Below are 26,208 nucleotides of genomic sequence, written 5' to 3'. Positions count from 1 at the left end.
TCTGTCCTAAACGGCCTACCCCTTATTTTTAAGCTGTGTCCTCTGGTTTGGGACTCACCCCTCAGTGGAAACATGTTTCTTGCCTCGAGAGTGTCCAATCCTTTAATAATCTTATATGTCTCAATCAGATTCCCCTCTCAGTCTTCTAAACTCAAGGGTAAAAAAGCCCAGTAGCTCCAATCTTTCAACATCAGGTAGTCCCGCCATTCCAGGAATTGACCTCATGAGCCTACGGTGCACTCCCTAAATAGCTAGAAAGTCTTTCCTCAAATTTAGAAACCAGAACTGCACACAACTGCTGTACCTGCATGCTTACCTTCATTGACTGGTGTACAAAAACACACAGATCTCTTTGTACTGCCCCTTTTCCTAACTTGGTCCATTTAGGTCGTAATCTGCCTTCCAGTTCTTGCCACCAAAGTGGATAACCATACATTTATCCACATTAAACTGCACCTGCCATGCATCCGTCCACTCACCGACCCTGTCCAGGTCACTGTGTAGTCTCCTAACATCTTCCTTACATTTCACCTTGCCACCCAGCTTTTTATCATGAGCAAATTTGCTAATGTTACTATTAATACCATCTTCTATATCATTAATATATATTGTGAAAAGCTGCGGCCACAGCACTGATCCTTGCGGTACCCCACTGGTAACTGCCTGCCATTCTAAAATGGAGCCGTTTAGCACAACTCTTTGTTTCCTATCAGCGAACCAACTTTCAATCCAAGTCAGAACTTTGCCACCAATACCATGCGCCCTTATTACGCTCACTAACCTCCTATGTGGGACTTTATCAAAGGCTTCTGAAAGTCCAGGTACACTACATCCACTGGATCTCCCTTATCCATCTTCAGAGTTACAACCTCAAAGAATTCCAGAAGATTAGTCAAGCATGATTTCTCCTTCATTAATCCAGACTGACTCTGACCTATCTTGTTTCTGCTTTCCAGATGTGTCGCTGGCATTGTTACCTCGTTAGGTGACGAAACATCCGAAAATGAACCTTCCAGTTCAGCCATCAAACTTTAATCTGGAAACGTTCTTTGCTGTCTACTATGTCCAGACCTCTCCTAGTTTTGTTGAGTTGCATTTGTTCCACTCTCCTGACTTTCCCCAACTTTACCCAATGCCCGCAGCCAGCCGTGTCACATTCTATGCTCCTATGATAAAAAGCGCAGTCTGTTCAAGCTTTCTTCATCACTGAAAATTTGCAGTCAAATATTTTCCTGGTCAATCTCCTCTGCACCCACTGCTGGGCAATTATGTTTTTCCTAGAATGTGCGGCTTCCTTAACTACATGCAACTGTCTGGGTGCAGCACAAACAATATGACAACAGCTGTTTAATTTGGAGAATTGTACTGTCTTCAGGGTCTGTCTTGGAGTCAGAAATTTTCCTACTTTCAGTCTCTTCATTAATTTCAGTACCTGCATTGCTTGCAGGTTATCTCTTAATGTTAGGGCCTGTATTCGTCTATGCTGACTGTACTGTTGGGATCTTTTTTCATCGAGAGGGTGGTGGGAACCTGGAACTCACTGTCTCAAAGGCTGGGAGAAGCAGAAATCCTCATAACTTTGAAGAAATAGTCAGGTGTCGACTTCAGACGACACGGCACACAAGACATCGAAATCGGTTAGAATATTAAGTTGCATGGCATGGTACAGTCAGCCAAAGTATTTTAATTTTCTCTGTTATTAACATCAAATGCTTTTTGGCTCTGCCTGTAATAATTTGTGATCCCTATTAGTTTTACCAATGTTGCTCCAACATTCAACCCTTTCTCAGTCGTTGCATCCTGCACCTGCCAGCCACCACATTCCACTACCAACAGTCTTGAAACCCTTCTGCCCTCAGTCTCTAATTTCGATTTCTATCAATCACTACATCCCACTCGCGTCAGTCACAATATCTTTTTCCCATCAGAAGCTAAATTCCATCCCGTCAGTTAATGATTACCATTGTCCTCAGTGACTGCATCCCACTCGCTTTGTTCCAATTCCCCTCACTCATAAATCCAACCCCACCTCAGTAATTCCATCCCACTACTTTTAGTCACTATGCCTTATTTGCCTCAGTCACCACATGCCACTCCATTCAGTCAGTGCACCCCACTATCCTCATTCAGTTCAACCCATTCACCTCAGTAACTGCATCCGATTCCCTAACGTCAGACTATCCCATTCACCTCAGTCACTACTTCTCATTCCACTCAGTCAATGGAGCCTCTTCCACTCAGTTACTGTATCACACACAAGTCAGTGATTTCTTAATCCCACATGTCCCGCCCATGCCCTTCTCCACCCTGTTGTGGTATCTACTCTTCCTCTGAACACATTCGGGCTGCCACACTACGGTAACCACTTTCGCAGACAGAGTGTGAATAACAGCGAAAACTGAACACGACTGGTACCGATTTCATTGTCGTGAAAAGGTCACAATATGTTTCTGACATTTAGTACTTTCTTCATTAATGGTTTGTGAAACACTAAATTCTGTTGTTCATGCAAAACCTGTTAATCAAACTGTGGGTGATTTATGAATAATTGTCCCTTCTGTTGCATATTTTGTGTCACACCCAGACTACCATGTGTTGTTCTGGAAACAGTATATTACAGGAGGGATATAACTGCCCTGCATAGTGTGTACAGGACATTGACCAGGATATTCAATGTGACAGAAGGGAGCCAGCTTCAGCATAAACATAAGTGAATGAGGGAAGCTTTCAATCTTGGTTTCGATGATCATCACACTGAAGTTCTGATCAGGCATGATGGGCTGAGTGTCCTAACTCTTTTGATAGAACATTTATAAAGACTGGAGAATTTTTTACGTTTATCAGTGTGGTAAGCAGCGTTCAGAGGAAAATCTGCAGACCAGTTCAGAATCATCTCGTGACTTTCCTGAGAGGACAGTCAGAAAGTGTTTCCATTGAAACAATTAACACTGTGCACGGAGGTATATTTTCAATTGAAATTGAACAGAAACGACAGTGAAACAAGGACAATTTGGTGAATTAGGCGAGTTGCACCTTTTGATAATCATCATGAACATGCAGAGTGGAATGACCTTCCTCACTGCTGTTGTCACTCTGTAAATTACTGTAATTTGTCAGATGGGAGCCTCCCTCACTTTGACCTGCCTCCACTGATTCCAACAGATTTAGCTTCCAGAATCAAAAAAAGTAGCCTGTTTCAGTCCTTTGTCCAGTCCAAAGACAATTAGTTTATCATTTGGGAAAAAGGAGGCCTGTCTGTCACAGGTCTGTCATTCACTTTTTTTTAACACAATCTCGCTTAGTAACGTTTCATTTTATGTATTCTTTAAATTGGAGTTAATCCTTCTGGACAGGTCATACCAGTGTAGTCAACCCCCATATGGTCTCAAATGACAGTAACTAGCGAGTTTTCTTTTGGTACCTAGTGATTTTTAAAAGTCTCATAAATTTTGAATGTTATGAAAATGACTTCATAGGAAACTGAGAAACCGCAACAGAGGACCGACCTCGTGCACAATATTGGAGAAAGTGAAAAACAGAATTTAGTTTCGCGAAAACAAATTTTAGCGGTAATACAAGTGAAATGCAATGCGCAGAGAGGGCACCTGATTAAAGAGGATTTCAACTTACACTGGTAATGCTCTGTCTCTCTCACTCACTGGAAACACAACGGACAGATTTACTTCCATCCTTACATTCAAAAACATTCCCTGAGAATGTAACGTACATGAACGTTCATGGTGGGAACATTATCTCTCTCCTGCACTGCGACCATTAAAAAAAGTCTTATGTCGCGACTCAAGACAAACGTTTAAAACACCTCAATTGCGTGGGCATTTCAAGTATTGAAATCTTCTAGACTCTCGGCCCAGTGCAGGAAGTTGGGACGAGTGTTGAGATTACTGTATGTTTGGTTGTGTTATAACTATGCAGGATTAAATCAGACATCGTTAAGAAATATTTGCTCTACTTTTTTCAACGTCTATCACCTTCTCTGTGTCTACATTCCAGTCAACTCCTTCAATGGAGAAAAAATGCATTACTCGGTAGCTCCAGAAAGCAAACAAAAATGAATTAAAAACAAAAATGTCAGGTTTGCTGAACAAACGAGTCTGAGAAAAATCTCAGGACATAAAACATATGTTTCTGAAAAGGATCAGATTTCTTTTCTCGAAATAATTTGTAGATTGAGGATATTCATGATCGTTGCATTTGTATTCTCACAAGCATCCAATATTTCATTTGGTATTTAAAGTAACGCATGCTACTTATTGTTCTAGAGTTTGTAGAGCACAAATAATAGGCCATTCTTTCCCCATACAGACTTCCTCCCCATAGACACAGATTGAGATTTCCCTCACTCACTCATTCCAACCTAAATTGCCAGAATGATCTTTACAATTCGTCATCACTGTGGCCACAAAATGCAGCATGGGATCAAACAATTTCTCTCTTTCCGTCCCCACAAGATCTCCCAACTTCAAATGGTTCGTTGAGAGGCAGAGGGCAATTCAACTCTTTCTCTCAATGACAACTCAATTGACTTTACGTCCATGTTTCTCGTTCACTGTGAAACAGATAGAGTCATATCCGGCTCTTTCCTTAACACAGACCCAAACCAAACACGATGCATTAATTACAAACGCCATTTTCGACGGGTAAGCCTTTCAGTCCAACAATTATTTTTCCACATAAACAATCCCCAAACACCCGACCATTAAAACATATGCATTCCTGGTACAGGCATTCTCTTCTTCAGCTCCACTTCCAGTCCTGATGTTTTGAAACGCTGTCAACATTCGAAACAAAATGGCCATGAAAGGAGCATTGCATCGGTAGAATAATCACCAAGTCAATCATTGATGGCCTTGCTTCGATCATTAGTTCACACTGGGCTGCTTACCAGAGTCTCCAAAGGTGATGCTGCTGTTGAGATACAGCGGGATATATGTTCACGTTATTCACCATCAGGCAGGCAGAATGTCTTGATATTACGAATGGCACATTCAGCACTACCCGCTGTGTTACACATACAATGACAATGGTTATTTATGCTGTTTATATACGCCAAAGATTTACATTAATGTACGTTCCTGAGTTTGCACTGGAAGAATTTACATACCCGAAACAAAGAAGCATCTCATTCGTTTGTTTTTTTAGTCTCGGAACAGTCTTCCATAATGAAGGATAGTAACTGAGATTAGCTTCAGAATAAGCGACAGAAATAGCCTGAGAAGAGATATGGGCGGGTTTGATTTGCAGGATAGAAATTTGGTACATAGAATATAACGTGACAAAATGTGATATTATCTCAATATAAATGCAAATTGGACAGAATGGGAATATGGAAATGAAAACAATGTTATTATAAAGCAAAATACACATTCAGCAGATCTTGCATCATCTGTGGAAAGAGAAACAGAGCTAGCATTTCGGGTCCAGAGAGTCTTCTTCACAATTGAAAACCTGAAACGTTAAATCTCCATGGCTGCTGTCAGTCCTATTGCAAGTTATCCAGACATTTCAGTTTTTGTTTCAGAAACTGAAAATCCACAATCCTTTGTGTCCTTCGCTTCTTTTTCTTTTGTATGACAGTCTAAAGATTGTGATACAATGGAAATGCCCAGCTTTGTTGGATTGAGATCAGTCAAGTCGCCAAAGTCAGGCAGGACCACAGGCATGTTCTTCCACTACAGAAAGAAGGCTGTTAGTCAACAAGGGTGGAAAACAGTGCAGCATCGTTATAAAGTGAGAGACTGGACATTTGGAAAAGATTTGAGAGAAATGAATAGTACCAGTCTGGAGATACACAGTCTTGGAGGGATGTTGACACGGGAAATGTCGCAATCTTTAGATAACATTTGGAAAACCAGTTGAAGTAACATAGTATCCAATGTTATGCGTCTCTTCCGGGAGACTAGGTGTTTTGCACATCATGTATTGCTGACAGGAGAGAATCCACAGTTTGAAGGTTCACTTGCAACTGCAGGCGGCGATGAAAGAGGCAATTATTGGCAGTTTCACTGGGTGGTCAACACATCTCAGCTGGAGGTAAAGGTTGAGAAGACAGTGCCATCATGGAGATCAATGCCGTTGTGGGAAGAGAAGCCACTCGGTTGGGACCCCACTGCAAATCGACAATCATACCAAGTGAACGACCAACCACAATGTTTAATACACAGGTAACAGACAAACCATGCACTTACTGAGTCAGAGAAAACCTGCAGCACAAAAAAGGACCTTTAACTGATAAACTTACGGCCAGACAAAAACAAAAGCCGAATAATTCGAAACCCATTTTACAATCTTTAACCCAAAACCTTGTTTACATTCGTAATGCAAAGGCATATCTAAATATTTGTTTCCAATTATATGAGGGATTCAGAATCCCACCTTAATTCTTTAAGAAATTTTGCCTCACACATCCTTCACACCTTCTGCCCATTACCTCAAATCTATGTTGCCATCCATGACTTTGATGCCTCCATCAACGTGAAAAATTGTTTTTCCTCTTCACTTCAATGTCTGTGTCCCACCCCCTTAGTCAATACGTCACAATCCCCTCAGTCACCATGTCTCCGCCACTTCAATGTCTGTGTCCCACCCCCTTAGTCAATACATCACAATCGCCTCACTCACCATGTGCCACTCCACACATGTGCCACATCTCACTACGGTCATTACTTTTATCCTTGCCACTCAGTCACTGCATCCGAACTGCTCTTAGCCAATATATCCCATTCTCCTCAGTCAATCTATCCCATTCTGGGCAGTCACAAGAATGCACTCGCCTCATTCACGACATCCAATTCACATTTATTTATTGTACATCATTTATCTCTCACTAACCTTCCTCCCATTACATCCCCCACGCCTTCTCCGCTTTGATGTTCCAAATACTCTACCCATTCTCACATTTGGGACTTCCTTGAATGGGGAACATCTGTCAGATACACAGAATAAGCCTCACTCAGAACATAACGTGGCCATTCAGTTCCTTCACGTTGATGTAAGGGTTACCTTAGCTGTCTCTCCGTCAACATACTTTCTGACGAGCATTCTTTACTTATGAGGATAAGGATGTGATCAACTCTCGAAATGCTGTTGGGAATGGATGACTGAGAGAACTCCATTGTAGACGCTTTAGAACACAATTTCTATATTTGTAAAATAGTCACCGTTACGGAGGGGAACACTCTTCACCTGATGCACAGATAAACTGAAGCAGTTTCTAATATTGGCTTCTATGGTGACAGATCAGAAATTATCTCACTGAATGGTGAAATAGGATTGACGGGTTGCATGACCTACCAATTTTCGTAAATTCTTTGAGAGACTGGAGTGGTTTGACGATTTTGTTTTCCTGGTGGGCAGAGGTGAGAGGACATTAAACAGATGAGTTCGAAATCATGTGGTGGTTTAACGTGCAGACAGGGAAAAGCTGTCTCCATGGATGCAATGAGGAACAATCATACGGTTTCAGCTCATCGATTACAGAAATAATGTTGAAAGTTGACAAACGTCTAATTTAGAGAACGGTTCCTTTTTTATAATCAACATAGACGATCAAATGGCCTTCCTTCCTGCTGTTGCCAAACTAATTCTCTGGAAACTGTCCTTGGAAACATTGGACCCTTTTCACTCCACTGATACAAGCTTGCCAACCTGTTATAAAAGATCCTGTTCAAAACTATTTCTGGTCCAAATTCAATTAGCGAGCAATTGAAGCGAACATGAAAGTTCACTTGTCACAGGCCTGCCATTCCGATTTGTTTCTTTAAGATTTTCGCACTCACATTGCATGCAACCTGTCACAAAAGGCTTGTAGCTTTGTGACCCAGTCATGACAGTGACATCAACTGCCATAATGTTTTAATTGGCGGTGCGGTTTGAGAATTTGCTGCCCTACTAAAATAAATATATTGCAATGGAGTATGGCCGAAATACCTGATAAGGAAGTCAGCAGTTGAGTCCTCCTCTCTCCGTCGAATTTTCCAGGGAATGAAACACATTTAAGTTTGAAAAATTGAACTCTTCAGATTATTGGAGAGAAGTTTTACGTGGGGGATAGACTTTGATAAATAAGGATTTCATCCTCCAGTAGTTGTGCGCGATCTTGCTCCCTCGCCAGGGCACGGTTAACAGTTTAGCTGAACCTCTCTCACTCAGGGTTATTCCCAAAATGTCTTCATGTTTTACTTAATGTGCACACAGGAGACAGACCCCTACCTCTGTCCTGCTCTACTAATTTTTGAAAAAGAAAGTAAATTGAGGCAGTAAACTTCATGACTTTAAGCCAAGCATTTAGAGTAGCAGTTGAATTGTGGCATTTAAGATTATGGGAATAGTGCAGAAAGTCGGATAGTGTTATGCATTACTTTATTTTTGTTAGTATGCGCTTGATGGACTGTCAGGATGCCCTCGATACCATAGGATTTGCTACTGTATCTGCTCACAGGCCAATAAAAAAATTGGTTGCCACCTATTTTCCCATCCTTTGCCATGATCCTACATCTCTTCAGTACCTACATTTGAGTTTACTACTCCACGAGACAACACCCCTACAGTACCTCCAACTCATCCACGCCGACCAGATATCTTAAACTAATCTCATCTCAAATGCGAGCAATTGGCCGCTCGCCCTTTGAACTTTTCCTATTCGCACACCCATCCAGATCCCTTTTACATGTTGTGATTGCCACCACCAGTTCATCTGCCATACATGCCCCAACCTTTGCATGAAAATTTTGTAATTAGTTCCCTTTTATATTTTTCCCCTCTTACCCTAACCCTATGTTCTCTTGTTCTGGACAACCCCACCCAAGGGCAAATACCTTGTCTATTTATCATATGTCGGCCCCTCGTTAAAGTAAAACTCGATAAAGTCACCCCTCAGCCTCTGTCGCTCCAGTGAAAAGAGCCTCAGTCTATTCAGCCTCTCCCTGTAGCTCAAATCCTCCAACCCTGGCAACATCCTTGTCAAGATTTTCTGAAATCTTTCAAGTTTCACAACATCCTTCCGATAGAACGGAGACAAGAATTGCATGCAATATTCCAAAAGTGGCCTAAACCATGTATTGTACAGTAACAACATGATCTCCAATCTCCTATACTCATTGCTGTGACCAATAAAGGAAAGCATACCAAGCACCTTCTTCACAATCCTCTCTACCTGTGACTCTATTTTCAAGGAGCTATGATACTGCACTCCAAGGTCTCTTTGTTCAGCAACACTCCCCAGGCCCTCACCATTTGTTTTTCCAAAATGCAGCACCTCATAAGTATATAAATTAAATTCCATCTGCAATTACTTGGCCCATTTGCCCATGTAGTCAAAATCTCATTATATTCTGAGTTAAGTGCACCACCAGTCTTGATGTCACCTGCAAATTTTATATAATGTGGTACATTAGACATAGCAATGATCAACTAGCCACAGTTTCAATTAGAACACTCTTACTGATATGAATCGACTTTATGTCTTCAGTTCCACAAATCCTATTTGATCACCTGGCATTTCTCTGAGATTTCCTGGATCTTCCTCCATGAAGATTCGTGCAAAGTAACTGGTTAGTTTCTCTGTCATTTCCTTGTTCTCCACGATAAATTTTCCTATCACTTACAAATTTTCACATTTGATTTTGCTTTGCTTTTCTTTGATATACAGATCATAGAGTTAGGAAGTCTTCGTGTTTCCTGTTTGCTTGTAATCAAGTTCATTTTAATTCCCTCGTGAGTTTCTTGGCACTCAATTTCTATAACATAAATGTTTCCAAATTCTCAGGTCCCCACAATATCTGGAACTCTGCTGAAGCTGCTTCCTTTGACTTAATGCAATCGTTAATTTCTTATGTTAATCATCATCGATTTAACTTCCCTTTCTTTGGTGTTTGTAACACAGAGATATATATGTATGTGTCAGACTTTGCAGTAATTATATCAACAACAAACATTGCTTTTCGAACACTCAATGTGATATTGCATTTTGTGCCCATTCTCTGCAGTTTCCTTCCCTATACTATCGATCCTAAATCGTGCCTAATCTCATCGTAATTGCATTGCCAACATCCATAACTCTTGCCCTGTGGTGTATACCTATCCCTTTTCATCGCGAAAGCAAACACAACTGATTGTGGTCACTATCACCGAATTACTCACTCACCTCCTAATTTAACAACTGGTCTGGTTGATAAAACAGTACGAAATCCAATGTGGCCTTAGCCCTTGTTAGCCTGTCCACGTACTGAGTCAGGAAACCCTCCTGCACACATTGGACCAAAACTGACCCATCCAACGTTCTTGAACTACAGTATTTCCAGTCAGTATTTCGAATGTTAAAGTCCCCCATAACAACTAACCGATCTCTCTCCCTCCTATCGATAATCATCTTTGCTGTTCTTTCCTCTTCATCTCTGGAACTATTCGGAGGCCTATGGAAAACTTCCAACAGAGTGACCTCTCCTTTCCTGTTTCTGACCTCATCCCATACTAACTCAGTAGACAATTCCTCCAATGTCCTTTTTTGCAACCATAATACTTTCCTTGACTGATAATGCCACACATCGCCCCACCCCACTTTACCGTCTTCTCTGTTCTTACTGGACCATATAATTCCTGGAACGTGCAACAACCATTTCTGTCCCTGCTCTACCCATGTCTCCGAAATAACCACAACATCGAAATCCCAGGTTCGATCCCATGCTGCACGTTCACCCACCTTTTTCCAGATGCTGTCTGCGTTGAAGTAGACAAACTTCAAACCGACTTTTTGCTTGCCAGTACCCTCTTGCGACCTTGAAACCTTGTTTCAGACCTGTCTTCTCTCAACCTTCTGTATACTCGAACGGCAATTTAGGTTTCCATCCATCTGATAAATTATTTCAAAACCACCTGAAGAGTGTTAGCAAATTTCGCCATGCACCCTCTAGAATATTTGTGCCCCCTCTGGCTCAGTTTTCGAGGGCCCACCTACCCCGAAACGAGCCCCAAGTATTCAGGAATCCAAAACCCTCCCTCCTACACTATCCATTAGCCATATATCCAACTCCTCCCTCGAGGCCAAAGTGGGTACTGAAGATACTGGAGATTGGAGTCAAGATTAGAGTTGTCCTAGAAAAGCACAGCAGAGCAGGTAGCAAGAAAAATCGACGTTTAAGGCAAAAACTCTTCATCAGTAGTGAGGCTTACCTCCTCTCTCTCCCTATTCCTCACCTCACTACCACAGACATGGGAAACAAACCAGAAATAACAACTCCGCCTGCCCTAGCTCTAAGATTCCATCCTAGCTCCCTGAATTTCTGCCTTAAATCCCCATCTCTCGTCATACCTATGTCGTTGGTGCCTATGTGGAATGCGACTTGGTGCTGCTCCCCCTCCCCCTCAAGGATTCCGAAAACATGAGCAGAGACATCACGAACCCAGACACCTGGGAGGCAACACACCACAAATCCTCCTATCTGTCCCCCGGATTATACAGTTCCCAATTACTTGTGCTCTGCTCCTCTTCCCCCTTCCCTTCTGAGCAATAGGGATAGACTTTGTGCCATATACAGGTCCCATTGTTTACCCCGGGCATTGAGAAGATTAATCTGGAAGGGTGTTGTCTTATTTGGAATAATAACATTCCCTACTTCCAGCTCATATTGGACAATAGAATTAGTCCTCCACATTTTGTTCCTGCGGATGTCCTCAGAGTCTTGCAACTAAACTTTCATTAGGTTTTTTCCTCCTGGGACAGATATCTCGCTATCCTGTCTCATTCTTCAAGGAATTCCTCGTTATTTTACATATTTTGATGCATATCAAAATCAACGCCAACTGGAATGCTTCTCTATACAGGGCAGTAACTAAGACCTGTTTCTTCAGTTCGCTGTCAGTTTTGTTGTAAGGTTTCAACATACTCACATTACATCCGATACAGTTTCTTTTTGTCTGACCTCTTTACCAGAGTGTTTGTCTGATTCAACTTCTTCTAAATTTGTTAGGGACCACTCAATCTGGCTTTGAGAGGCTCTCCTTTCACTTGTAACAATACCCATGGGAAAACGTACTCAGCTTCGAGCTTCTTTTGTCTGCCTCGTGCTTCCATCTGTGCTTTTCCCTCTTCAGGTAATTCACTTATTCGATTTAATTTCTTCCTTCACTTTAGATATACAATCCAAATGTGAAATCTCTGACGTCGGTCCTGTCAATTGTTTTCTTTATTAGTTTGAAATGCCTTCTCACTTCATACACAAATATTGACTCAAAGGGAGTAAACTAAGTAGATTCGTTTGGAGCATCTCTAATGGTAATCAAGATGAAGGGGATGCATTTATCCCCATCATTCGGGAAAGAATGACAGTACACTTTTAACATTGTCCTCAGGTTCTGAAGCCACGTTCCCAAGTCTCCATGATGGTACATGCTTGGTTGAACATGCTTCATGTCTAATCTATCCATGATTTTCATACATAGTTTAGCAGTAAATTTCGACCATTGGAGTAACTGAATCTCCCTGTGTAGCCCATACCATCGAAACAAAATGGCCTTTGACGTAACAGTAGGTAATGGAATTGCCTACGGAAAACGGGGAGACACAGCCATTACGGTTGGTAAGTACTGGGTCCCATTTTTAGTTTTAGTGAGGGTACATACGCAATTAAGCGTATAACCCGTGTGAAATGTTCTGAAAAAGTGGCAATTAGCAACAAAGGTGCTGGTTTTGTAATTGCCTGTGGCTTCCCCACCATTTGGCACGTATGAACGTATGGCATATTTTACCAACCTTCTTGTTCAGTGCAGGATAACGGACGTAGCCTGCATCGTCCTCAGACTGAGATTAACTCCGACAGATGATTCGGACATTACTCGCAACGTTTCCTGAACATATGATAATTGCAACACAATCTGGTGCACTCCGCCCATTTCTTCTCTGCATGGACCTGCTGGTATGTCCATTTTACCCCTCGAATTCTGCCCTTAAGAGAATAAAACTGGGGAATACATTCTGATTCCTTTTCTGAGTATGCCCCATGATATAGATCTGTTACCATCTCATTTTTCGGTTGTAAGTCCATTTGCTTTTCAGGACAAAGCAACTCTGCCTGATCCTCCACCTGTTCTGGTTTTTGCTGTACCATGACATCAAGCAGGGTGTCACCTAACTGAAGATCAACTTCTTAATCTGTTTCTTTAGCTTTTCGTTCTTGCTGTAACTTAACATAATGGGATCTATTTACTACACGGCCTGGAATAATTCCAATAATTTTGCTTTGAACTACTCAGTTCCCTGGTTTTCCTTCGATTTTCTGCATGACAAGGAACATTACCCCCACCTTGAATCCTGTCGGGTCGTTCCCAAAATAAGCCGTATTTCTGGAACCAACAGCCTGCCAATCACTCCCAAAACGTTACTTCCCAAATCTTGATTTGGCACTCCAATATGATCTGTTAGAGGGACATGTTACATTTCTATCCCTGTATTCCACAGTGGCTGAGTGGTTAGCACTGCTGCCTCGCAGCACCAGCCTCGGGTGACTGTCTGTGTAGAGTTTGCACATTCTCCCTGTGTCGACGTGGATTTCCTCCGGGTGCTACAGTTTCCTCCCTCAGTCCAAAGATGCGCGGGTCAGGTGAATTGGCCATGCTAAACTGCCCATAGTGTTCGGTGCATTAGTGGGGAGTAGGTGAATGGTTCTGGGTCGATTTCTCTTTGTAGGGTCGGTGTGGACTTGTTGAGCCAAAGGGCCTGTTTCCGCTCTATAGGGAATGGAATCCAATCCAATTGCGTAACAAGTCAGAAAGAGTGCTGATACATTCAGTTTACTATTGGAGACTGACCAGATACCGTATCTCTCAACATTGTCACTTCTTTCCTTTCCCCACTACACCGCACCGCACCCCCCGCCAACCGTCCGTTCTTCCTGAGTAAACTTTACCCAACGGAGTTGAAGTCTTTATAGAGACCAGGCACTATCTCAATACCCAGCCCCTGCCTAGGCTCTGCACTCTCTTGTCGCTTCTCGACTTTACTTCGGGTTTCCTTGACGCCTTCCACTAAGCCCACTGGTTTAGCCTATTTTACACCATCTATTTCTCTCGTGGCTTTCTTTAACGACCAGCACTAGTACTTAACATTTTCCACTTTACCACAGTGGAAACTCCTGGTGACTTTCACCTCCTTTTCAATTCCTTGGGATTCTTCTTCTCGTGTGATAAGTATTTCCATGGTAATTCGCTCTTAGTTTTGTAGTAAATGATCTCCCCTTCTTCTGATTAATATCCCTCCCGGGATGAAATTCCTGTTGGAAATTAAATTTTACCGTCTGCAAAAATGAATGTTCGTCTGCCATGCGAGACACTCTTCTCACTTTTTGAACCATCTCTTCATCCACATAAGTTCTTATCACCTCTGGAAGTGAGCTCTTAAACTTCTCCCACCGAACAATCTCTCTTACAGCCTTATGTGTCTTGTCTATTTTTCAGTTGCACATCTATCGTAATTCCATGTTTAACTCTTGAGATCTCAAGGTAAGTCCGACCTGGTTCCTTCTTTATATTTGTACACTGTTGTCTATATGGTTCTGGTACCAATTCATAAACACTCAAAATAACATGTTTGGCAAATGCATACTCTCTGGACCCCCGTGACAGACTTGCGCATATCTCACCAGCCCTGCCTACAGCATTATTCAGTATGAGGTGAAAGTGAGTAATGTACATGCTGGAGATTAGAGTCAACATTCGAGTAGTGCTGGAAAAGCACAGCAGGTCAGGCAGCATCAAAGGAGCAGGAACATCGATTTTTCGGACAAAATCCCTTCATCAAGAATCCTGATGAAGGGCTTTTGTCTGAAATGCCGATTTTCCTGTAAATCAGCATTACACATGCGTTCTCTTGGCACCACATCTGCCGAGCCAATTTTATAAATATGATATCCCTACCATGTTATTGTCTAAGATGGGTTTGTTCATCGTCACTCTCCACTGCCCTAAGTTTGCCGAATAGTTTCATCGTTCTAAACTGACTTTCGTGTTCACTTTGCTATTTCCGGAGTTCAATTTCTTTCTTTCTCCCTCTCTCTCACTTTTTGCCAAGCTGGGAAACTTCTCTCTTTTCCTTGATCTTCTAACATGGCTGTTCTTTCATTTTGAAAATTTCTTCTCTCTTTCTCTCTCTGGGTCTTTGCTTTGCTGAGATTTTTTCTGTGGAGAGCGTGGTGCTAGAAACGCACAGCACGTCAGGTAGCATCCGAGGAGTAGGAGAATTGACATTTTCGTCATAAGCCCTTCATTTCCTGGAACGTCGATTCTCTGGCTCCTTCGAAGTTCCCTGACTGTGCTTTTCCAGCACCACATTCTCGTCTGTAATCTCCAGGATCTGCGTTCCTCACGATTGCCTAAGAATCGTTTCTCACTATCTTTCTCCTCTATCTCAAGCTGTTTCATCTGCCATTGAATTTTAGCCATTTCCAAAGTTGTAAATGGCCTTTCCAGCAGATGTAAATATTGAACTATTCCGGTAATACCCACATCGCTTTTTTTTCCCGAGACACAGGCGAGTCCAGCTCTATCTGTCTGCTAACTGTAGCAGCTTTTCTTTGCTCACGGCTTATAAAACTCCCTAAGTCACTTCTTCAAACCCCAGAATATACTTAGTAACTAAAAGTGTCATTTCTCTCACTTATAAGCTTACCAAAGGGAAGCTTCTGAAATTAAACAAATTTTTCTCGCCTAAATTTTATTTTACATTCCAGCACAGTAATCGAACAGTGTGATTAAATTTTCTGGGAGCTTTCACATCTCAAAGCTGTTCATTAATCTGTCGAAATCGGCCCACATCCGCCTAAATATATCTAACCCTGTCCAAATCCCAAAATGGATCGCTTCAAACCTGCCCAAATTCTGGATGATGAGCTCAAACTGTCCCCACACAGAGGATGAACCCCTCTATTAATTTCAACCAAGCAACCAGAGAAGATTACCTCGCCTCGTTAAATGTTAAAATGCGTGCATGAGTGAAAGAGAACACATAATTCCCACTATTTAAAGAGAAATAATAATTTATTTTCCTAACTCTGATAGTGAACGTGAACCAACAAGTATAATCAATTCCAAACTGGCTTTTCTGAACTCAACACTTTCTGACCACAATTCGATAAAAATGCTGTTCTAATAACACAAATAGTAAAGGTAACATTAACTTAATTTCTCAGAGTTCATGCAGATGGTCTTCTCATCTCTCTTCAATCTTCCTTCCTTGTCTTCCAACTTTGCTGTCTTCGTCCTTTTTGCTTTGAGATTTTTTTTAAAACTGGTAAATGTACCCTTTGATAGATAGTGCCATCTGGTTACTTTTAGAACTTTTCATATTAGATGGACAGTGAGCTCTCTCTGTGTATGGCAGTTTGTGTGACAGGTTTTCAAAATACCTGTGTTTTTATACTTCCAACACGGTTCCCTCTCATTGGTTGGATCTCATCCATATAATAAATTCAAATTCAATTGGATTTAAGTATTGTGGGAATAATTTAAATTGATTGGTTGAGTTTGAAGTGTTGCCAAAACAGCAACCAAAGTTCAGGAGTTCATTTAGCAGCCAATTGTTCAAAGTATCTATTTTTGAACAGCCCGTCTCTAGTATTTCGTCTCTTTGGACTTATGAATGATATATATGTAGATAGATAGATAGGTAGATCAATAGATAGATCGATAGATCGATAGATCGATAGATCGATAGATAGATAGATCGATAGATAGATAGATAGATAGATTGATAGATAGATAGATAGATAGATAGAACAAAGAACATAGAAGAATACAGCGCAGTACAGGCTCTTCGGCCCTCGATGTTGCGCCGATCAAAGCCCACCTAACCTACACTAACCCACTATCCTCCATATACCTATCCAATGCCCGCTTAAATACCCATAAAGAGGGAGAGTCCACTACTGCTACTGGCAGGGCATTCCATGAACTTACGACTCGCTGAGTGAAGAACCTACCCCTAACATCAGTCCTATATCTACCCCCCCTTAATTTAAAGCTATGCCCCCTTGTAATAGCGGACTCCATACGTGGAAAAAGGTTCTCACTGTCAACCCTATCTAACCCCCTAATCATCTTGTACACCTCTATCAAATCACCCCTAAACCTTCTTTTCTTCAAAGAAAACAACCCCAAGTGCCTCAGCCTTTCCTCATAGGATCTTCCTACCATACCAGGCAACATCCTGGTAAACTTCCTCTGCACCCGTTCCAGTGCCTCCACATCCTTCCTATAGTATGGCGACCAAAACTGCACACAATATTCCAGATGCGGCCGCACCAGTGTCTTATACAACTGCAGCATGACCTCAGGACTCCGGAACTCAATTCCTCTACCAATAAAAGCCAGTACGCCATATGCCTTCTTCACTGCACTATTTACCTGGGTGGCAACTTTCAGAGATCTGTGTACATGGACACCAAGATCCCTCTGCTCTTCCACACTACCAAGTAGTCTACCATTAGCCCAGTAATCCATCTTTTTATTACTATTACCAAAGTGAATCACTTCACACTTAGCTACATTGAACTCCATTTGCCACCTTTCTGCCCAGCTCTGTAGCTTCTCTATATCCCGCTGTAACCTGCCATATCCTTCCTCACTGTCTACAACTCCTCCGACTTTCGTATCATCCGCAAACTTGCTCACCCAACCTTCTATCCCTTCCTCCAGGTCATTTATAAAAATGACAAACAGCAATGGTCCCAAAACAGATCCTTGCGGAACACCGCTAGTGACGGCACTCCAAGATGAACCTTTGCCATCAACTACTACCCTCTGTCTTCTTCCAGAGAGCCAATTCCTAATCCAAACCTCCAACTCACCCTCAATGCCATATCTCTGTATTTTCTGCAGTAGCCTACCATGGGGGACCTTATCAAACGCCTCACTAAAATCCATATATACCACATCTACCGCTTTCCCCTCATCTACCTCCTTAGTCACCTTCTCAAAGAATTCAATAAGGTTTGTGAGGCACGACCTGCCCTTCACAAAACCATGCTGACTATCCTTGATCACATCATTCTTATCCAGATGTGCATAAATCCTATCCCTTACAATTCTCTCTAAGACTTTGCCCAAAATAGATAGATAGATAGATAGATAGATAGATAGATAGATAGATAGATAGATAGATAGATAGATAGATAGATAGATAGATAGATAGATAGATAGACAGATAGATAGACAGATAGATAGACAGATAGATAGACAGATAGATAGACAGATAGATAGACAGATAGATAGACAGATAGATAGATAGATAGATAGATAGATAGATAGATAGATAGATAGATAGATAGATAGATAGATAGATAGATAGATAGATAGATAGATAGATAGATAGATAGATAGATAGATAGATAGATAGATAGATAGATAGATAGATAGATAGATAGATAGATAGATAGATAGATTGATGGATAGATAGATCGATAGATAGGAGTAGTAAAGTTTTTTAGCACGATATTTCTGCACAAATCTTCTTTACAATTATGGTTATCAGAACTTTCAAAGCAGAATCATGAAATATTTCGAATGGATGCAACATAGTTGAAAATGAAAGACTATTCCTGCCAGCACGCGCTTAATTTTTAAAATCTTGCATCCATCGGAGACAGGCAATTGCTAAAATGTAATTCCATGACTTCAGCACGCCATGGCAGAATTGGGTATTACCTGCACCGGAAAACTGTAATTTGCTCTCGAATTATATTGTTGGCTTATCGAAATCGCATGAACAGCAGAGAATCCCAGACAATCAGCTTGTCGCCACTTCTGAGCAGTACAAAGAGCGTGAGAAAATTGCTGGCCGAAGCAGTGACTCTTACCACCTATGAGGAATTTCAAAATACACAGAAACGATGCACATGAGTGGAAAGATACATAAAATGATGCAAATATCCAGGAGATTTATGGTAGGGTAACAGATTTGGTGTATCACCAACCCAGCTACCCCGTGGCTCAACACTTCAACTCCCCCTCGCACTCCACCAAGGACATGCAGGACCTTGGACTCCTCTATCACCAGACCATAGCAACACGATGGCTGGAGGAAGAACGCCTCATCTTCCACCGAGAAAACCTGCAACCACAACGTGTGAACTCAGATTACTCCAGCTTCCTCATTTCCCCTCCCCCCACGTTGTCCCAGTCCCAACCCTCGAACTCAGCACCGACTTCCTAACCTGCAATCTTCTTCCTGACCTCTCTGCGCCCACCCCCACTCCGGCCTATCACCCTCACCTTAACCTCCTTCCACCTATCGTATTTCCAACGCTCCTCCCCCAAGACCCTCCTTCCTACCTTTTATCTTAGCCTGCTTGGCTCACTTTCCTCATTCCTGAAGAAGGGATCATGCCTGAAAAGTCGATCCCCCTGCTCCTTGGATGCTGCCTGACCTACTGCGCTTTTCCAGCATCACATTTTCAGGTACAGATATAGTGTGACAGACCTGAATGTGACAGATTGGTGTGTGGTGTTTAATCATTCGCTTTATCTTGTGTCAATATAATGTATTGCATGGCATGTTCACTGTGCTTAATGGAAGACACTTTGAACAGAATTAGCAACTCAAGACTTAAAATCCGCAAAAGTGCGATTGATCATCAAAACCAGCAGAATTGTACTCTTGTATAATCTCCAGTCTCAAAATCTTGCCTCAGCATATCTCCAATGAAGCCAGGGTATGAATCCTGGTTCAATGGAGAGTTTTATGACACATGCTAGAAGCAGCAGCAAACATAGTTGTCAATGTGGTATCAAACTGGGGAACGTACTGAGCATGATAACTTGCATGTTGTGCAGTTTCGGCAGGAGGTTTTCGACAGAGCCGCCCTCAAATCTCCCTGCAAATAATTTGCCAGATTCCATTGAATCAAGAATAAGCATCTAAAAAAAGAAAAATCTGTCTTTTCTCGAGATTTGAATTAAACAAACCAATGTATAAGGTCTAAAGTCTGAAGTGATAACACAACCTGTCTTGAATGGTGATGGACAATTTTTGATGGAGTTGTTGGACGAGTTATTCAGAGGACTTTTGCATGCCTGAGATCGCAGAGACACGTTTATTTCCAGCAAATGCTTAGCAGGACAATTAAAAGGATTGACTTCACTGTCATTCCACTGGAAATTATGCCACACGTCTCTGTTCCTTCGTTCCTCTGGTTTGGAGATGGCTTTGGACGTTGCAACTTTTCTTATGTTAGGTGGTAAGAGGACAACCTCAATCCTGTCAGCGTAGTGAAAGCAATCTTAATCATTACTGGGGATAATAGATTCATAGTGTGTCAGTCCTCCCAGTGTTGCAGTGGAAGGCAATTCTTCTCATGCAATGCAACATGTCAGACAGCTAATCTGAAACAGTGGCATCGTCCTGAATTATTGGATTCGTGTATGTATTTTCAGATGATATTGTAAAATGTCGGAATTGATAAGAATTGGATGAGGGTAGGCATTTGCTATTAATTCCATCATTTGTGCCATTCTTGCTCACTAGTTAAATGTGCAGAAAGTTTCGACACGGGCATTGCTTTGAAAGGATCTCTCTCTCCTTTACTTTCTCTCCTATAAGATCAGTTGAGTTTGGTATTTCTTCAGTGACACTTGAGCTTTTTCAAATTTACAACGGGTTTCAAAACTCCTGGAACGTTGAACCAATCCAGTCTATGTTAACGTTGTCTGGAGGAAGATGTTTAGTCCGGTGCTGATGTATGACAGTCATTGTCATCACTGAGGCTTGCTTTCGGTTCGGACCAAAAAAAGAACGATGATTAGTTTGGATATTCTTTGAAGAAAAGCAATTTCCATTTGATCACAATAATTCCAGACAAGCAATATGGTTATTCTCTTCGAACTGAGTGTAGAGTGTTTCAGAGAATCCGTTCCCTTAATTTTATTTTTCAAATGCAAGCAGGTATATCTGAAGAACCTAAGGCAGTCTGGCGGCACCTGTTGATAAACAGAGTTGATATTTTCTGTCTCATAAATCTGAGGAGTCTTCAGAGAAGTCACCAGTCTTGCTGAAATTTGTCAAGCAGGATTTTTTTTTTAACCACAGATTTCCGTAATTCTGATTTTCTTTTTCGTCTATTTTATTAGAAGATTACTTTGTTCAAATTCCAGATCTGGGGTGCTTGGTCAGCAGTTTTTGAATTATTGGAAGCTGAGTTCTCGGTTTTGTGATGGTATTTCATTCTCTGTGAGAAATCTTCACACTTTCCCTGCAAATGATTGGTAAGAGTCCGTTGAATCAAAAGTAAGCATCTGGAAAAAAAAACAAATCGGTCTCTTCTCCTGATTTGAAATCGACAAAATAATATTATCAGTAAATGAATGACATATTTGTAAATTTCAGAACATTTTAAGATTTCTCAAACTGTGTCGTTTGTGGTGAAGACGAGTTTTCCTTCCACCTTAAGGAAACGAATCTGCTTAACATGTAAATAATAATCTCAAGCCTCCTCTATCTATATAACAGTGAACAGTCACACATTTGCATTTTTAAATGACCTAACCCGCTTCATTGGAATAGGGACACTGAATTGTTGAGTTGTGAGCAAACCACGTTGGCTTATAAGTGTCGAATTGTCTCGCTTTCGGAGCACCTCCATATCACGGGAGGACCAAGAAACCATTTATCCCTGTTCACCCAGGTTGATGTGAAACAGCAGCCAGGTTGTCCCTTGCGCACAATCGCGTTGCCCAGATTTCTGGATCACCGCGCAAGCGCTTGTACCTCACATTACCAGAAGTCAAACACCAATTCACCACTACACTCCCCCCAACGCAGTATCTCTTTCCTTCACAGTTGGTAATGGTCATAAATGACGGGTCTGCAAAGCCAGTAAACAAAATGTATCAACTCGGTCTTTTGGGCAGCGGTAAGGTTCCGAGTATTAAACTGATTGAGGGGAAGTGTGTGTAGCTGCTGTTGCCGCTTCTCACCAGCTTTGTGTCTCTCTCAGCACTCAATTCCTCACTCGCACCATCGCGTTCTCCATCTTCATTCTGGATGCATGAATAGACCGAAAGACAGTCCACACTTCAGTTGATTGATGGAGTGGAAACAATGGGCTTTTTCTCGTATAATGTCTTTATTAATTCATCGAATAATTGCTGTCAGTGGATGGTTCACAGCACTTTTGACCTGATTCCGGACTTGGACTGAGTCACCCGATAAATAAATGTATCTGCAGCAATTTAAGTTGCACCGCTTCCACCCAACTTCTCCAAGTATACACAAAGACATAACATACTCACTGAGATTAACGCTTGTGAATCAGTAAAATGTGTAATATATGTTTGGAAGGAGTAAATGAAATAAAGAACACTGGGCTAATGGTAAGTTTATTGGTAGTGTAAAACAGCAGAGAGATACCAGTGTCCATGTACAGAGATCCCTGAAAGTTGCCACCGAGGTTGATAGGGTTGCGAAGAAGGCATACGATCTGTTAGCTTTCATTGGTAGAGGGATTGAGTTTCAGAGCCACATTGTCATGCTCCATCTGTTCAAAAATCTGATGCGACCGCACTTGGAGTATTGCATGCAGTTCTGATCAATGCATTAGCGGAATGGATGTGGAAGCTCTGGAAAGGGCTCAGAGCATATTTACTCGGATGTTGCCTGGTACGGAATGAAGGTCTTATGAGGAAAGGCGGAGGGCCTTGAGGCTACTTTAGTTAGAGAGAAGAAGGTTAAGAAGTGAATTAATTGAGACCTATAGGATAATCAGAAGGTGAGCTAGGGTGGACAGTGATCGCAGTTTTCCTCGAATCGTGATGGCTAGCACCAGGGTACATAGCTGCAAATTGAGAGGTGATGGGTATAGGAGCGATGTCGCAGATAGTTTCTTTACTCAGAATGTAGTCAGGGCGTGGAACACACTGCCTGCTGCAACAGGAGACTCGCAACCTTTAAGGGCTTTTAAATGGTCATTGGACAAATATATGGATGAAATTGAAATTGTGTAATACAGATAGACTTCAGATTGCTTCCACAGGAAGGTACACAGAGCCTCTACTGTGCTGTGATGTTCTATGATCTATGTTCTATAATATCGGTCAGCCACAGGGTATGAAACTGTCACACATGGTGAAGAGGAAAACTACTGATTTCCTTCTGCGATCCAACTCTGGGTCTCTGTGACACTGGCTCTTCCTCTACCCCTTCAGTTCCTTGTGAACCTGACTCGTCAATAAAATGCACATTATAGTAAGAGCATTAAGGAATATAATTTGGAGCAAATGGGAGAATTGGTGTTAAAATCATATCTTGCCAGTCAAAAATCAAAATTCCAGGATTAATATAAAAACGTGCATTTCTCTAACAGAACAATGATACTTTATCAATATTCCTTCCAGATTCTTACACAAAGTAGAAGCGAATATTTCTTTTAAAAAAAAAACACGTTTTGGAGAAAAGCAGAACTGCAGTTGCCAGAACTTCAGTCTGACAATTCTCAGCTTCTGGTAACAAATGGCCATAAATCGATCAATGTTAAAAGTAACGGCCAACCAGAAGGAACAGTCTGTTTCTTCACGAGCTCGAAAATGTATAATGCTGCACACGGAAGTGATGTCCAGGTAAAAAATAATTAAAATAATATTTCTGAACTGTTTCAATATGACCTCAGTGATGATGACCATTCGATCCGCTGTGGCCATGGCCACCAGGTAATATGTTGTGCAAGTGGAATGGTCACACTTTCCCTCGGGCCAGCATCGCAATGGCTCACAGATTAACTTCAACAGATGAATGAGAATTGAGTAAGAAAATTGTTGGTGAGAATAATTTTCGAGTGAGTAAGAACGGCAGGGTTGAAATTGGAATGCAAGAGTTAAAACAATTCGTGATAAGGTCCGTCAAAATCTCATCAAGTTCACGACATACCCACATCCATGATTAATAACTTCTTACATACTAATTCGGAGTAATGAAGAGAAAGCAACAGAAAGCTCCCAACTGCGTCAGAGTGTGAACTGTTCTAACGAGGGTGACAAAATTAGACTTTGTAAGTTTTGAGAATATTCGTAGCTCACGTTGAGGTTCTGGATGTAGGTTTGCTCGCAGAGCTGGGAGGTTCATATTTATACGTTTCATCACCCTACTAGGTAACCTCTTTGGTGGGCCTCAGTCGAAGCAGTATACATGACTCCTGCTTTCTATTTATATCTTTCGGTTGGTGATGTGTTATTTCCTGTGGTGATGTCATTTCCTGTGGTGATCTCAGTTTCTGTTCTTTTTCTCAGGGGGTGACGCATTCATTTAGACCCCATCTACCACCCCCTGAGAAAAAGAACAGGAAATGACATCACCACCGGGAATGACATCACCACAGGAAATAACATCACCAACCCAAAGAAACCCAAACATATAAATAGAAAGCAGGAATCATGTACATTGCTTTGTTTGAGTCCCACTGAAGATGTTACCGAGGAGGGTGAACCTCCCATCTCAGCAAACCTACATCCAAAATTTGAATTTCTCGTTCAACCACTTGGCTGGAATTTTCCAATCTCACGAGATTCCGCTGCTGAGGAATGATCAGTACTGCACAAGAGATGCCTTTACTGGACTGCTGCAACTTCATCAGGTAGCATTGGAATAGGATCATAAGACACAGAATTTAAAGCAAAAGATTACAGTGTCCTGCAACTGAAATGATACATTGAACAAACCGAGATTGCTGCTCAGTATTTCATCTGTTATAAAGGTTTGCAGGTTTGTTCATTAATTTGTAAACCCCAGAACTTGTTTGAAGTCGCATTCTCGAGATAGCTTGAGGTTTTGTTTCAAGAAAGGTGACATCTCAGCTCAGACAGGATACGTTCAGTTGAGGAGGAATGCGACGGACGTCTGAAGATACTCAAGGACTCCATCATAAGAACAGGATACAATGTTCACTCATCGAAAGCCAGTTCACACATGCCACAACGAGATATTGTGATGACTTCATTCGGAGATAGACATGGGATGCAACGGATAGGATTGTCCAGTACTTCCCAGGAGCAGAGAAATTATGCTATATTCTTCGCAGTCTGGTACACATTATCGATGAGGGTCAGCACCTCATCAAGACCTTCCCTATGCCTCCGCTTCTCGCCTTTAGTACCTGCTGCACCAAAACCATTGTTTGCAGCAAATTGCCCTGCTTTCAAGGCAACATCGACCACAATACCGTACAACTCTGTCATGGCAAGCACTGCAAGACGATTCAGACTATCGACATGAATACCAGCATCACACGTGAGGAAACCACCCCCCATGTACGAGGTATGCACTCACGTGACTCGGCCAACATTGCTTAGTTCGTACGCTACGAACATGGATGGCCCAAAGCATGGTACATTGGCGAGACCAAACAGACGTGTGACAACTGCTGAAGAGGCACTGCGCAACAACGCCATACAGGGGTGTTCCCTCCCAGTCAGGGAATGCTTCAGCTGACAGGGACAATCAGTTTCAGATATTTGGGTGACCATCTTCCAAGGTGTACTTTGGGATATGCACCAATGCAGTGTGGCAGAGCAGAGTCTGACAGCAAATTTTGATACCTATGAAGATAGCCTCAAACGTGAAATTGGGTTCATGTCACACTACACCCTGCACTCTCTCTCTCTCATACACACAAACAAGCACACATACACACACACTCCTACATACTCACACACTCACGCAGACCAGCTGTCAGACACACGCTCTCTCTCATGCACACACACATATACGCGTCACACTTAAACCCACGTGCAGACACCGTCTTACAGTTTTGTACTCCATCACACACACACACACACACACACACACACACACACAATTTACCCGGCATACACGAATACAAAAACAAACTCTCTCAAGTCACTCACAAGCACACACACTTACATGCACACACTCACAGTCTCCATCTCTCATAGACAGGCACACACATACAAGTAGATGGGGTGAATTTGCATTTTCTGAATTACACATGGAGATTTTATTTTATTTTGCTCAAAACGCACACGTTCTGTGGGCAGGAAATGCAGACAGTCAATTCATGTCATATTCGAAAAACTCCGACTGTGGAAATACAATCAGTCCAACTCAAGTTTGGGATAAAGACAGATGCTAACCTTGCAGCTTTAAAGCATTGTCTGAGCTGAGATTTCAGCTTTTCAAAATAGAAAATCTTAAGTCATCTC

The sequence above is a fragment of the Chiloscyllium punctatum genome, chromosome 43, assembly GCF_047496795.1.
Source record: "Chiloscyllium punctatum isolate Juve2018m chromosome 43, sChiPun1.3, whole genome shotgun sequence".
Lineage (NCBI taxonomy): Eukaryota > Metazoa > Chordata > Chondrichthyes > Orectolobiformes > Hemiscylliidae > Chiloscyllium > Chiloscyllium punctatum.
This window is presented reverse-complemented; position numbering follows the sequence as displayed.